Below are 14,203 nucleotides of genomic sequence, written 5' to 3'. Positions count from 1 at the left end.
TGCTATCTGCCCACAGCAAGGCCTGGCCCCAAACTAGTTTAGTCAGTGCTTGTAGACTGATTCTTAGCCTCTCCCATCCGCCTGGACAATAAGAAGCATGACCACGGATAGGCGCTGGGAAAACTCCCATGAACAAGCCCCTGACCACCAGGAGCAAAACACAGCTGTTCCTCCCACAGCTCATGAGCCCCTCACTTGCTCTGACTTCCTCTGGGGTGAGCAAGGCTCTATTTCCCTCAACATAAGAGGCCACAAGGCATAGAGAGATGTACTGTCGGTCTGCAGACACACAGCCAGAGCTAGGAGCCTAGACGGTGCAAACCCCAGCTTCCAGAATGTGACCAGCTCCAGCAAGTAGAGATGTGTCAGAATGTACCTGGGAGTTGGGAGCTGAGATCAATCTCCAGGGCTGGCATCAGGCAGAGTATAAGAGAGGAGTCCTCGACAGTGCAGGCATCACTGGAACCAAACCCAGCAATGGCTACCTCTACCAGCTGCTCAGCTGGGCAACATCCTCTCAGATGTTTCATGTTAAACTATTGGGCATCAGTACCAGACAAAGCCTGCTGTCTGGGCGAGAAGAAAGGCAGAGCCATAGCATTTGCAGAGCCACTAGACATGAAGTCTTGGAGTTCAGGGTCAGTTCTTAGGGAGGCAGCAGGAGCAGGCAGAAGCAGAGTCCTTCTGCAGAGGGGTCAGCTTCAGTTAAAGCAGCCAGCCCCGAGGAGGAGGCTGGATGTTTCTTCCTCACGGGGAGAAAGCTAGTAGGATGAGGGAGCCTTCCAACATTTTCCCTGCACCTCACTCTCAGGGGAGGCACTATACATCTCCCAAGCAGGAGCCATGCTTTCTGAAGGCAGGCCCAGGTAGACAGACAAGCCAGAGTCTGAACAGACAAGCTCAGAAAGCTAGCTCCATATATAAAAGAGTGCCTGTCCCTAGGCAGCCACAAGCCTGGCCCTGGCTTCCTGTCCGTTTTTGGCTGTGGCAATCTAGTGGGAAGGCAGGGGGATGGTGGTTGGGGGGAGGGAGTACAGAGGAGAAGGACTGGGAGCTAGGCGACCTGACAGCTGAAGAGTCAGCAAGACCCAGGCTGGGAGTCAGGCCTCACTGTGCTGGCAGCTATCCAAACAGCTGAGACTAGCTTGCAGTCCAGAAGCATGTGACACCCCACTAGTGAGTGAAGCTACAAGGCTGAGCCTGAGCTCCCATGTGAGCCTGGCCACTCAGGGCCACTTGGCAGGCAGCAGGATGCTCTCTCCTGGCTTCAGGGTGGATTCCTACTTCTGGGACCTGCATACATGTGGGATCTATCTTGGCTGTACTGCCCAAGGGACACATGTCTAAGGTCCAGCCTTGTCCAGCTCTCTGGACACCCTCAGGCAAGTCAGTGACTGCTTGCCTCTGACTTCAGTGCCATGGATGAGGTCTGTGATGAGGTTTCTGCCTCCCCAGTACTGTTCGCACATGCACCATCATGTGCATGTCCACGCACACCCTGCACCAGTATGGCACTCCATGCAGAAGAGTGCCTTGCCACAGAAAGGCTGGCAAGATAGTGAGGCAGAGGGCCCACAGCAGGGCCCATAACAAAGGCGGGGCGTTGGCAGCTAGCAGAATAGGGGCGGGCTGAGATGGATGTGGCTTGGAGCCTAACAGGCCACCAGCAGCCGCAGCATCTGCTTTTTCTCACCTCTAAAGGGAATCGATTTGTCTCTGACTGATTTCCCTGACGTCTAGTTTTCTTCTCCGCCAGGCTGTCAGCCCAGCCACTGTGCACAGGGCGGGGGAGGCCCTGGCTGTCAGCCTGCCTGCCTGCCTGCCTGCCTGCCTGCTCCTACCTCCCCAAGCACCCACATCCTCAGGGCATGCTGATCTCATACTCATAGCCACAAAAAAGCCCACACCCCACAAACAGCCCACCCGCCACAGACACAAACCCCACAAGATATGCACATCACACACTTCCACACACAGACAGCCTGCCCACAGCACACACATCCCACCTAATACACATCACACATACACACAGACATAACAACCTGCCCACAACACACACATCCCACCTAGTACACATCACACATACACACGAGATACCAACCTGCCCACAACACCTTCACAGCCACACACAGGCCACTGGACAGTAACATGCCCACAACATACATATCCCATGTAATATATGTCCCATACATACACACACACACAACATACTTACAACATGCACTCTCTACATATCATGTGTACATACACATCCTGCCCATTAAAGCCCACAGTATGCACACCCCATACAAACATGTACACCTAACACCCACTTACACATAACATGCCCCAGTATACACACATCCCATACAGTATATGCATATACATATGTGTTATATGGAATATAAGTTATATATATGTATATACCATATACATATATATTACTTCTACCCATACACAACCTACCCTCAGCATGTATACCCCACACAATTCACATACAGTACAAACTCCCTTCCAGATGCTGTCTCCTCCACAGACATGCACCCTGCGCAATATAGACATACCATATTTTCACCTGGAGATGACAGACCCATACATCCTGTACAATTAACACATACCCCGCACACTCCCACTTAACGTGTAATGTGCCCATTACACACACACTCACATGATACTCAACCCACATAAATCAATCCACAGACAACCTCACCACAAACTTGCACATACTATACACATCATAACATGAAGACAGCTAGCCCACATTACGTACACAACACACAACACACCCCTCAACCTGACCGACAGACCTGCTGCTTGCCATACTCATGCATGCCAATATGCAAAATGCACACATTCCTTTACACTGTGCACACATGGACAGACACACATGACCTCCACATTTTCCTCCAGGCACCACAGATGGACCACCCACCTGACACACACCACACACTAAATGACACTAGAAGAAGCCACCCTTCACACACACACATTACCTTGCTTCTCTGACACAAATACTCCTATACTACACACATTCACAAGCTAACCAAGAAAGTGTCCATGTTTACACAAACATCTACAGGACAGAGACACAGACAGACAGACAGACAGACACACACACACACACACACATACACACACATGCACACACACACACCAAACCACTCCAGCTCTTCTGTTTCCATCTGACTCCCAACCCTCACATTGCTGACTGCCACACATGCATACACACTCTCCACCATATGCACCTTCCTTCCACTCCCCGAGACCTTGGTCACATGTCCCTTGCCCATGATTGAGTCTCCTCGGGTTCTCCTGTGTGTAGTGTTGTGCACCATTGGACTATCCGCTCTTCTACTTGTTATGAAAACCTGTACAGAGGGAAAGCAAAAATACCAGAACCCCACCATGTACCATGAGCTTGAGAGGAGGCTCCTGGGTGTGAACAGAAAAGGCAGCCATAGTCAGGTTGAGCAGGGCTCAAGGGCACAGTGGGACCTCTTGGGTAGCTTGCTACAGCCCAACCCAGGTGAAGTGCTGGATTCTGGCAGGGCTCAAGTCACTTGGGGCAGAATGGGGCATTTCAAATGCCCAGTACCACAGGATGGGGACAGGACTTCCTGTCACGGGTACCTGGGCAGGGCTTCCAGGTCATTCTCTGTCTAGCCAGTCAACAGTAATGACAGCAGCAAACAGAACTCCGTGCACTGGCTCTCAAGCCACAAGGCCATGGACTAGGGCCTGAGAACGCCCAAGCTTGGCAGTTCTCTCATCTCAAGAACGAGGAAGTCGAGATAACAAACTGCGGACAGGGCTTGCCTAAGGTCCCATACGTGTGGTCAGTGAGTTTAGAGTGTGACAGGAAACTAGTCCTACTAACATTATGTCCCAAAACTCGGATCAAACCAACCAACTCCATCAGATAGTGGATCCATCTGCCCTCAGAAACCTCCTAAGACGAGCCAGGTGCAGTGACGCATGCCTGTAATCCCAGCATTTGGGGAGGCAGAGACAGATGGATCTCTGTGAGTTCGAGGCCAGCCTGGTCTATAAAGTGAGTCCATGACAGCCAAGGTTACATAGAGAAACCTTGTCTCGAACAAGCACGCAAACAAACCTCCTAAGGCCATTCTCTCTGTACCATGCTCACCTCAGGAATCACACACCCTCAACCTGGACCAATGTGGTGTTGATGTGTGGGCTTGTACACAGAGCATTGCCTGACTGTTAGAGCACGGGACAGGGGTGCCAGGTGGATGGGTGGAACATATGCACATGTGTATGGCCCTCTGTGGGGATGTGAGCAGCCAGAGGCAGCTGCAAGTGGATATGGTTTTTATGCATAAGAAAAGTGCAGGTAGCATGGGTCTGTGCAAGAAAGAGGTGATGCATGTGCCCCAAGATGTACCCACTGGTATGCATGTGACCATTCACAAAAATTATGAGGTGTAGCTCCAGATAAGAGAGCAGGCTTCCCTCCTGAGCCCATGTCTTTTTCCCCTCCTCCTGGACTTTATCTGGCCAGGCAGCCCTGCTCTCAGCTCAGGCAGCAGATAATTGATTAATAGGACTGGCTCTTAGCTCTTCAGGGTCTGATTGTAGATAAGAGGAGACGGGAGCACCAGCACAGAGGGGATGCCCTGGATTCCAGGACTGAGCTCTGAAGTCACAGGTCATAGGTGCCCCTATCCCAATCCTTCACTCTCCTCCTTCTAATGCCAGGAATCCACAGCACTAGCATGTACAAGGCAGATGCCCCCAGTGAGAGCCTGGGGGGCAGCAGTAAAGCCCATCTTCACAGATGGATTGAGGCCTGCCTCCACAGCTGGAACAGGGATTACCTTCAAGTCCCTATGACGACTATACTGAGCCATGTTCATGGGTGCCTGTGCTCACACATGTCTTCACATGGTCCTTCTTTACTCTACTACCTAGGTAAACTGAGGTTGGCTCCCAGAGCCCCAAAGCCAATAGGCATAGATCTTGCCTCCATGACCTCCAATGACCCCTCTAGACAACCAAGCAGAGAGACTGCAACACCAACTCCAAATGCCCAGTCTAAGAAAAACATAGGGAAACACAGATCTGCAGCATGCTGGGGCCCAGGATCCCACCAGATGTCTGCATGGGACAGATGTGAAAGAGGGTTCACAGTGTGTCCAGGAACAACCCTGCTAGGAAGGGCCTTTCATTTGTTTTCTGTGTGGCTAAACTGTTTACATGACTGTTACATTACCTGTCCGCATCCTTGTGGGCAAGTCCCCATACCATCCCACTCCAGACTTCTCATCTGGAAGATGTGCAAGATCGAGGCAGGTGAGTAAATAAGATTTCATAAAGACCCCTGTCTCTAGCATAGCTGCTCTCTGAGAGGATTGAACCAGATGCTGAGAGTCACAGCCAACCACTGGGCAGAGTACGGGCGCCTTGTGGAAGAGTGGGGGGAAGGATAGAAGGACCTGGAAGGGACAGAAACTCCACAAGAAGACCAACAGAGCCAAATAACCTGGGCCCAGGGGGCTTGCGTTCAATGAAGCACCAACCAAGGACCATGCATGAACTAGACCTAGCCCCGCTATACATATGTACCTGATGTGCAGCTTGGTCTTCATGTACATCCCCTAGTAAACAGAGCAGGGGCCGTCTCTGACAAGGACTCTGCTGCATGCTTTTCAATCACTTCCCCCTGGTGGAGCTGCCTCTCCAGGCCACCGAGGAAGAGGATGCACTCAGTCCTGATGTGACTTGATGTGCTAAGGTGGGGTCGGGGGAGCTCCTTGTTTCTGAGGGGGAATAGAGGGAAGATGGAGGGAGGGTGGGAATGGGAGGAGAAGAGAGAGGGGGCTACAGTTGGCATGTAAAGTGAATAAATAAGTTAATTAATTTTTAAAAAGACCCCTGCCTCTGAGAGTACAAGAGAAATACTAGAGTCATTGGTAGAAGACATGTAGATATCCATAGATTCTTGCAGGATCAGATATTGAGTGGTTGGGGATCCCAGGACTGAGGCAAGAGGCTGAGCTGGAGAAGGTGGCAGACCACCCCTGCTTCAGTTTGGAATGGAACATTCACTGTCCTCTGCAGGGCAGAGCAGGAACATGTACCCATGTTCCCAGAACACATGCTCTGGCACCTCCAAGGATGAGTGCACCTCACAGTCCCCCATCCACTCCCTGGAGAGCTCTGATGGCTGGCCTCTAGGGAAAGAAAGAAGCTACCTCCACATCTACCTGACAAGTAGCACTCTAGAACTTTCTCACCATCCAGGCCTCACCTCAGCATAGCATCCGCTGCATCTGACTTCAGCATGGCCCACTCCCAGATGGTATAGCTACTGAAGCCAGGTTCCTGAGGCAGTAAAGCTTCCTTCTAGTGGAGAACCTGAGGCAAGAGTGCATGAGCGACAGTCAGGGTGAATATAGCATAGCTGGTCAGCCACAAGACTAGGTTTCCCAGGGGTTGGCCCCAGATCTCGCTAAAGCAGACCACATGACCCGTCTGCTTTCCACCTTTCCCCTTAGCATCTGGCCTTTTCTAGATCAGCCCCGCTTTCCTCTGCATCTCTTCTGCCTCCAAGACTTCCTCTTCCTCCTTCCGTTCCCTCTCCGTTGTTAATACTCTTGCTTAAGGGTAGCCATACAATCTCCTCTGGTTCTTGATGAAAGGATTTTTCAGGCCCTACTATTTGTGCTAGACAAGCCATGCCCTTTCTCTGTGCAATGGAACAAAATCCCCTGAGTTCTGTGGAGGGACATTCCCTCTCTCTCTCTCTCTCTCTCTCTCTCTCTCTCTCTCTCTCTCTCTCTCTCTCTCTCTCCCTCCCTCCCTCCCTCCCTCCCTCCCTCTCCCTCTCCCCCCCCCTCTGTGTGTGTGTATGTGTGTGTTGTGTAGACTATAGGTTGATGTCGGGTGTCTTCCTGCTTTACTTTCCATAGTAGTTTTTGAAATAGATTCTCTTTGCTGAGCCTGGGTCTCACTGAATGGCTAGATTGGTAGTCAGTGAGTGAGCTTGAGCTCTTGGATCCTTCTACCCCTCCCAGAACTAGGATTACAGGTGCCATGCCTAGCTTTCTATATGGGTGTTGGGAATCTGAATTCAGACTGAGGGCCATCTCCTCAGCCCTCACTTATTCTTTTGTGAGCACCACTCCCAAGCACCTGCCTTCTCTCTATACTGCCCGTCCTGGGAAGAAAAGAAGAGTGAGAAATTGGAGGGGAGAAGTGAGAAGAGAAGGGAGAAGGGAGACATTCGTCCCTACCGAGATTGTATTGGAATGTTTTACTGTTTGCTCTGGCACGGGCACCACCTTAGTTAATGGTGTGTCAGACTAAGGTATAAATTTATAGCTGAAGGTTTACATCACAGACAGCTGCAATGAATGACCATAAATTAATTTAAAGTGCTACCAAAGTATATGTGCTTATGAGCTCTGGACTAATAATTTATAAATGTACGCCTTTTATAATCCCGGTCTTAAGTCTTGAAAGCAGCTAGTTAAAAAGCAGTCACATGACATAAATTATTTTTATTCATATCACAGTGTATGGTGAGGTTGTGAGAATGGAGAGGATGGTGGCCACCAGCCCATGGCTCCTGCAGCCAGCCATGTCTCCCTAGTCCCTGCCCCCTGCTTCTAAGCAACTTAGACCTCTTCATCCTTGGCTCCATCCTAGCGCTGACCAAGCATGCCCCACATCCTGACTTTCTTTCCTAGGTTACAGTTAAATTCTCCTCCACTATGAGGTCTCTCCTCCAAGCAAAGAGTTATGGGGACATCTTCTTCTTGCTCCTTGGAGAGAAAAGAGCAAACATTTTTTATGTGCAGACAATCAGCACAAGCATTGTCACAGGAGGTTAGGGAGAGACTCCTTGATCCTTTGTAGCATTACCTCTAGAGGCAACATCACAACACACAGTCCTCGCAGGGCCATCAGAGGGGATTGAGGCACATATTAGCCCTTGGTAAAGTGTGCTTTCCACTACCTGCCCTATGAGGGCAGAAGCAAGTTCAAAGTCCTTTATGACACTGGCACCCCACCCCACCCCACTCCTGCATTGCCTGAAAGCTCTCCCTAACACTTGGAAGCTGCTCCTACCATGAAGCTGACTTGGTTCTTGCCTCCTTTGCTTGGGTTTGGCCTTCTGCTTTGACATTAGACTAGGCCAGCCAGGGTACCACACATTTCTGAGTTGGATAGCAAGGTGCCTTGCTTTCCAGTGGCCCTTTCCTCGGGTCTGTAGGCCTTGCCTGATTTTCTTCCCAGACCTAAAGGCCCAGCTGTTGCCTGGGCTTTCCTTCCGAAGGGTTTTCAGACACAGGACTCACTCTTCTAGCGCTCACCTTTGCTTATTTCTCCACATCCACCTGATCCTCCTTACTTGCTCTTCCTCCCAAGATTGGAACTGCCCTCTACTCTACTGCCAAGTTCCAAATCTGGTGCCCTGTCTCTGTCCACTGTTCCTACCTTACATACCCCAGGGTCAGCCCCAGGGTCTAGGAAGGTGTCCCAGTGGGTAAAGTGTTTATCTTGCTAGCTCAAGGACCCGAGTTTGAGCCCCAGAAACCAAGTAAAAATGTCAGACATGGGGACTAAAGGGATGGCTCAGTGGTTAAGGGCACTTACTGCTTCTTCAGAGGACTTGGGTTCAGTTCCCAGTACATACATGGTGGCTCACACCTGCCTAATACATGGTGCACATACAAACATGGACACAAAACATTCAAACATGTACAATAAAAGAAAACTTTAAAAAATTTTAAATGTCAGACATGGTAGCATGTATTTGTAATCCAAGAGCCAAGGAGGTAAAGACAGGAGGATCCCTGGAGCTCGTGGACCAGCTAAGCCAATGAGAGACCCTGTCTCAAAGACGGTGAGCATCACCATCCCTGACAATGACACACAAGGTTGTCCTCTGTCCTCCACAGGCACATGCGCTCACATACATGCACACACAGACACAGATGCAGACAAACACACAGGAGCAGGGGGGAGAGGAAATGAGAGAGAGAGGGAGGGAGGAGAGAGAGAGAGAGAGAGAGAGAGAGAGAGAGAGAGAGAGAGAGAGACAAAGTCTTGGTATGGCAACCTCTCAACTGGCCTTTATCATCTAATTGAAACTGTTTTCTCCAAATCTAGGTTGCTTGGACAGCCCCTCCCCCAACCCAACCTCTACTTATGCATTCAGTCCCTTCTCCACGGAGAAGACTTTAATTATATTGTTTTGTAGCTCAAATGCCTTCAAAGGTTCCAGTTGTCTTCCTAATAAAAGTCACACTTGGTGTGACATACAGGCTCTCCATATCTGCCCCCAGGGCTTCTCCAGCCTCATCGCTGACTCTTCCTTATACCCAAGTAGCTCCTCTGCCCACAAGCCTTCACGTGACTGGTCCTCCTGCATGGGCACCCTTCCTCCAGGGGCCAATAAATACCATCCATGGCAGGCCTTGCCCTCTCTAGGAAGCCTGTCTGAGCCTGTAATCCTTGCTGAAGGATTGCCCTGTGGGTTGCCCCACTGGACTCTCTCATTTCTTTTCCATCCCACCCACAGTCTTCCCGGCTCTTCCCTCCTGACCCACTGATCTGCCTGAGTAGTCTTTGGAGAGTAGTTTGTCCTTCAGCAACACAGGCAGCTCAGGGTGGGTGGGCAAGAGCTGCCTGTCCTAACCAAGCACAAGATTGGGAAAGGGATAAGAATACTCCATAGTAACAATTGACAAGTGCCATCGTCACATGCCTTCTGAGCCACACCAACGCCTGATTCTGACCATTTGTAAAGGAGTTTCTGCCTCCTGCCATTTATCTACTTGGCCATCTAACAGTCATCTGCTGGTTCATCATGTGCCAGTCCTGAACAGACACATGAATGACAAATGACTGAGTTAACAGAGTTGCCTAGATATCAAAGGGACAACGCTACTGAAACACACAAAGGCATGGCGACTCTCACCAGCAAAGCATTAAGAAAAGACAGACACAAGGGCTGCGTGCTGGTGGGTTCCGTTTCTGTGACATTTGAGAAGAGGCAATCTAGAAGTGAAGGAAAGCAGACCCAGTTTCCTAAGACTTGGGCCTCAGTAGAGTCAGGCAGAAGCTGAATTGTCTCTTGGCTCAGTGGGTAGGTGCACTTGCTGGACAAACATGAAAACAGAGTTCAAATCCCTAAACACCCATGTAAAGATCCGCCGTGGCCACAGTTGTGGTGCCAGTGTTGTGAGGGGATAGAGACACTGGGCCTTCAGCCCATCTATAGGTTCAATTAGAGATCCTGTCTTGAGGATATAAGGGGGAAGGTGACAGAACACAGCAGTCAGCATCATCGTGTGGCCTCCAAAAGCTCATTAGGAGATGGGCCACAGTAGAAAGTGGTAATCTCTGGTCTTGAGGACACAATACAAACTCCCAAAACTGAACTGCAAAGAAGAAAGAGAAGAGGGAATAGATGGAGAGAAATGGAGCAGAAGGGCAGGGTGGTGGTGGTGCACACCTGTAATCCCAGCACTCGGGAAGCAGAGGCAGGCGGATCTCTGTGAGTTCAAGGTCAGCCTGGTCCACAGAGTAAGTCCAGGATAGCCAGGGCTACTCAGAGAAACCCTGTCTAGAAAAACTAAAAAGAAATGGAGCAGAATATGCAGAACTGTAGGGCTTCAGACCATGTGCTGCCTGTGACGCAGGAAGGAACAGAGAAATAAAATATTTGAAGCATTAATGACCAAAAACTTCCCAGAATTAATGTCAGACATCTCACATAGACCCACTAAAAAGATAGTGAGTAGACTGTATTAGCTCTCTCTCTCTCTCTCTCTCTCTCTCTCTCTCTCTCTCTCTCTCTCTCTCTCCTCTCTCTCTTTTTCTCCCTCACACTCTCTCCATTCAAACTACAGAAAACCAAAGATGAAGGTGAAAATATCCTGAAATAAGTAGAAAAAAAGGAAGGAAAAAATGTACATGTATGAAATCAAAGATAAAGTTTGAATCATTGCTTTTCAGACACTATCCCTGAAGAAAGAAAGAAAGAAAGAAAAAGAAGTAAGATAAAATATTTAAAGAGTTAAGAAAAAATGTCAACTACAGATTCTGTTTCCTGCCAACTTGTCCTTCAGAAAGGAATGAAAAGGCAAGCCTTTCTCAGATAAACAAAAGCCAAGGAACCCTGTCTACACTAGAGCTGTCTTGTAAGATCTATAAAACAAAGTTTTTAAGAGGCTGAGGAGACGGCCTGAACACATGAGTTCAAATCCCTGCATCCACATAAAAATCTGACCACGGCTGTGCACACTTGTAACACCAGTGTTGGACAGTGAAGACAGGGAGTTCGCTGGCTTGCCAACCTTACCAAAATGACAAGTTTCCAGGTCAGTGAGAGACTTTGCCTTAAGGCCAAAAAACAGAGATGGATTCAGGAAGATACTTGACATCTATCTCTGACCTCTATATGCCAGTGCATGGATGTGTGCAGCTGTAGACACATGCACATGCACACACATGCACACGAAACACACATATATACTCACCATACACATATGCTAATGGAAGAACTTTAAAGAGAATAAAAATTATACAAGTCCAGGCCTCATAGCTACATAAAAAGGAAGAATATCAAAGAAAGAATAAGAAAAAGTAAAAGAAACCTTTTCTTATTCACAATTGACCCAATAGACAGCAATTTGATCAAAATAATATGAACAGTGTGTTCAAGGATCAAAACATAAATATGATCTGTGTCTTATTCAGCCATCAGCAGAGAGGCTTCCCCCTGCAGGAGATGGGAACAAATACAGAGACCCACAGTGAGCTATGAGAGAGAGAGAGAGAGAGAGAGAGAGAGAGAGAGAGAGAGAGAGAGAGAGAGAGAGAGAGAGACTGGAAACACACAGCTCTAAATGGAATCTCTCAATCAAATTCCTCCCCTCAGAGCTCAGGGAACCCCTCAGAAGAGGAGGTAAAGGAGTGTGGGAGCCAGAGGAGATGGAGGACACCAGGAGGCTCTCTAAATTAACTGAGGCAAGCTCATATGAACTCCCAGAGACTGAGATAGCAAGCCTAGGGTCTACGTGGGTCTGTGCCAGGCCCTCTGTGCATGTATTATAACATTCCGTTTAGTATTTCTATGGGGCTCCTGAGTGTGTAAATGAATGGGTCTCTGATTCTTGTGCCTCCTCTTGGGCTTTTGTTCCTTCTGTTGCTTTGCCTTCTCCAACTTCAATGGGATGGGTTTTGTTTTATTGTATTATATTGGCCTTTGTCATGTTTTGTTGCTATCTCATGGAAGTCTGTCCTTGTGGATCTGTAGTGGAGAGGAGGTGGGAAGGAAGTGGAAGAATAGAGGGAGGGGAAACTGTAATCAGAATATATTGTTTGAGAAAGGAATTGAGTCTTTTTTTTTTTTTCATGTGCATTCTTGCACATATGTCTGTGTGAGGGTTTTAAGTCCCCTGGAAGTGGAGTTACAGACAACTGTGAACTGGCAGCTGGGTGCTGGGAATTGAATTCAGGTCCTCTTTGGAAGAGCAATCAGTGCTTTTTACTACTGAGCCATCTCTCCCGCCCCAAGAATCTATTCTTAATAAAAAGAGAAAAATGTTAGAAAGGAAGGAAGGAAGAGAGGAAGAAAGGAAGCAGGGCTTTATGTGAAATTCTTTCTATACATAAAAAATTTTTGGAAGATCTTAACTAAGTAATCAGAAGAAAATATTCTTCAAGCAAATGCATGTATGTGAACCCAAGACCCGTCAAACTTCTATTGTCCTGATATAAGTAGAAAAAAGAAAAGAAAAGAAAGCAAGGTATATCTTATACCTAGAACAACTAACAAAAAGCCCACATGCTTTTCCCTTTGCTTGACAAGCTCTTTTCATTCTGCCAAGGCTTCCAGGTCAATACTATTGCCCCACTTTATATATGCAAGAACGGAGCCTTAGAAGACTCTGTTGGCAGTAATATAGAACTCACTTTAGAACAAAATGTTCTCAAACCAAATGTCACTGTTTTTTTCTACTTTTCCAATAAACATGGATTCCAAAGAACCTTCCACCACCCCCACCCCCACCTCCGCCCATCCCCCCAAAAAAAGGAAAGAAGAAAGGTTTAAAACAAAAAACCAAAAAAAAAAAAAAAAAAAAAACCTTTTCTCTTATTCACAATTGATACAACGGACAACTTGCTTCAAAATAATAGCAACAATGTATGCAATGAATACGTGGGAGGTGAAAGGAAAACCTCATAGGAGAGATAGAGGCAAAACCAGGAATACTTTGTTTCTACAGGGTACTTATAGATGGTAACACAGTATAACATTGTTTGACAAGAGAGTTAGAATAGTTACAAATATATATTGAGTGCCTGGGATGTGGGCCCTGGTGTTCCTATAAGCCCAGGATTCAAGAGTATGCTATACATTGGGGAAGGAAAATAAACTCTAGGACAGATAAATTTTTTAAAGAAGTATAATTGCAGCACTGGGGAGGCAAAGGCAGGTGGATCTCTGAGTTTAAGGCCAGCCTGGTCTTCAGAGTGAGCTCCAGGACAGCCAGGGCTACACAGAGAAACCCTGTCTTGAAAAAAACAAAAACAAAAACAAACAAAACATATAATGATATACTAAGGGGAAAATGAATCATATAAAGTGATAAATTAGAGCCACACAGGGCAGAAGGAGAAATGCACAAAAACAAAAACCAAACCAAACAAAAACCCAGAAGGCATGCTAGGAGCAAATCAAAAGCAGCAGCCAAACAGCTCCAGGTACAGCACAACAGGACACATGACTGTTTGCAAGAGCCATGGCTCTATTCACACTGGCAACCCACGAGGCCAGGGTCAAAATCAACAAGTATCCACCTCAACCTCATACGCTAAAATCATAAAACATCTAGAAGAAAAGCTGGGAGGTTTTCTTAAATAAGACACAGGACGCACATGTTCCTCGGATTAGGAGAATGGCCAGCTACACCCCAGGTATGGGGAAATACCTGCAATGCGCAGATTGGCAAAAATCATGTATCAAGAATTTGCAGGGAGACTCTTTGAACTCACTAATGACAAAACCAGCGACCCAGTCAATGCGGGCCAAAGATTCAAGCAGATACTTCATCAAAGAAGGTGTGTGTGCATGAGAAATGCCCAATATCTTCAGCGTCGGCCATCATCGTGCAGGTGAAAATCACAACAGCAAAGAGGTGCCATTGAATACTGACCGGAACAGCTCAGAGGAGTGGCGGGTAAT

The sequence above is a fragment of the Acomys russatus genome, chromosome 3, assembly GCF_903995435.1.
Source record: "Acomys russatus chromosome 3, mAcoRus1.1, whole genome shotgun sequence".
NCBI classification, from domain to species: domain Eukaryota; kingdom Metazoa; phylum Chordata; class Mammalia; order Rodentia; family Muridae; genus Acomys; species Acomys russatus.
This window is presented reverse-complemented; position numbering follows the sequence as displayed.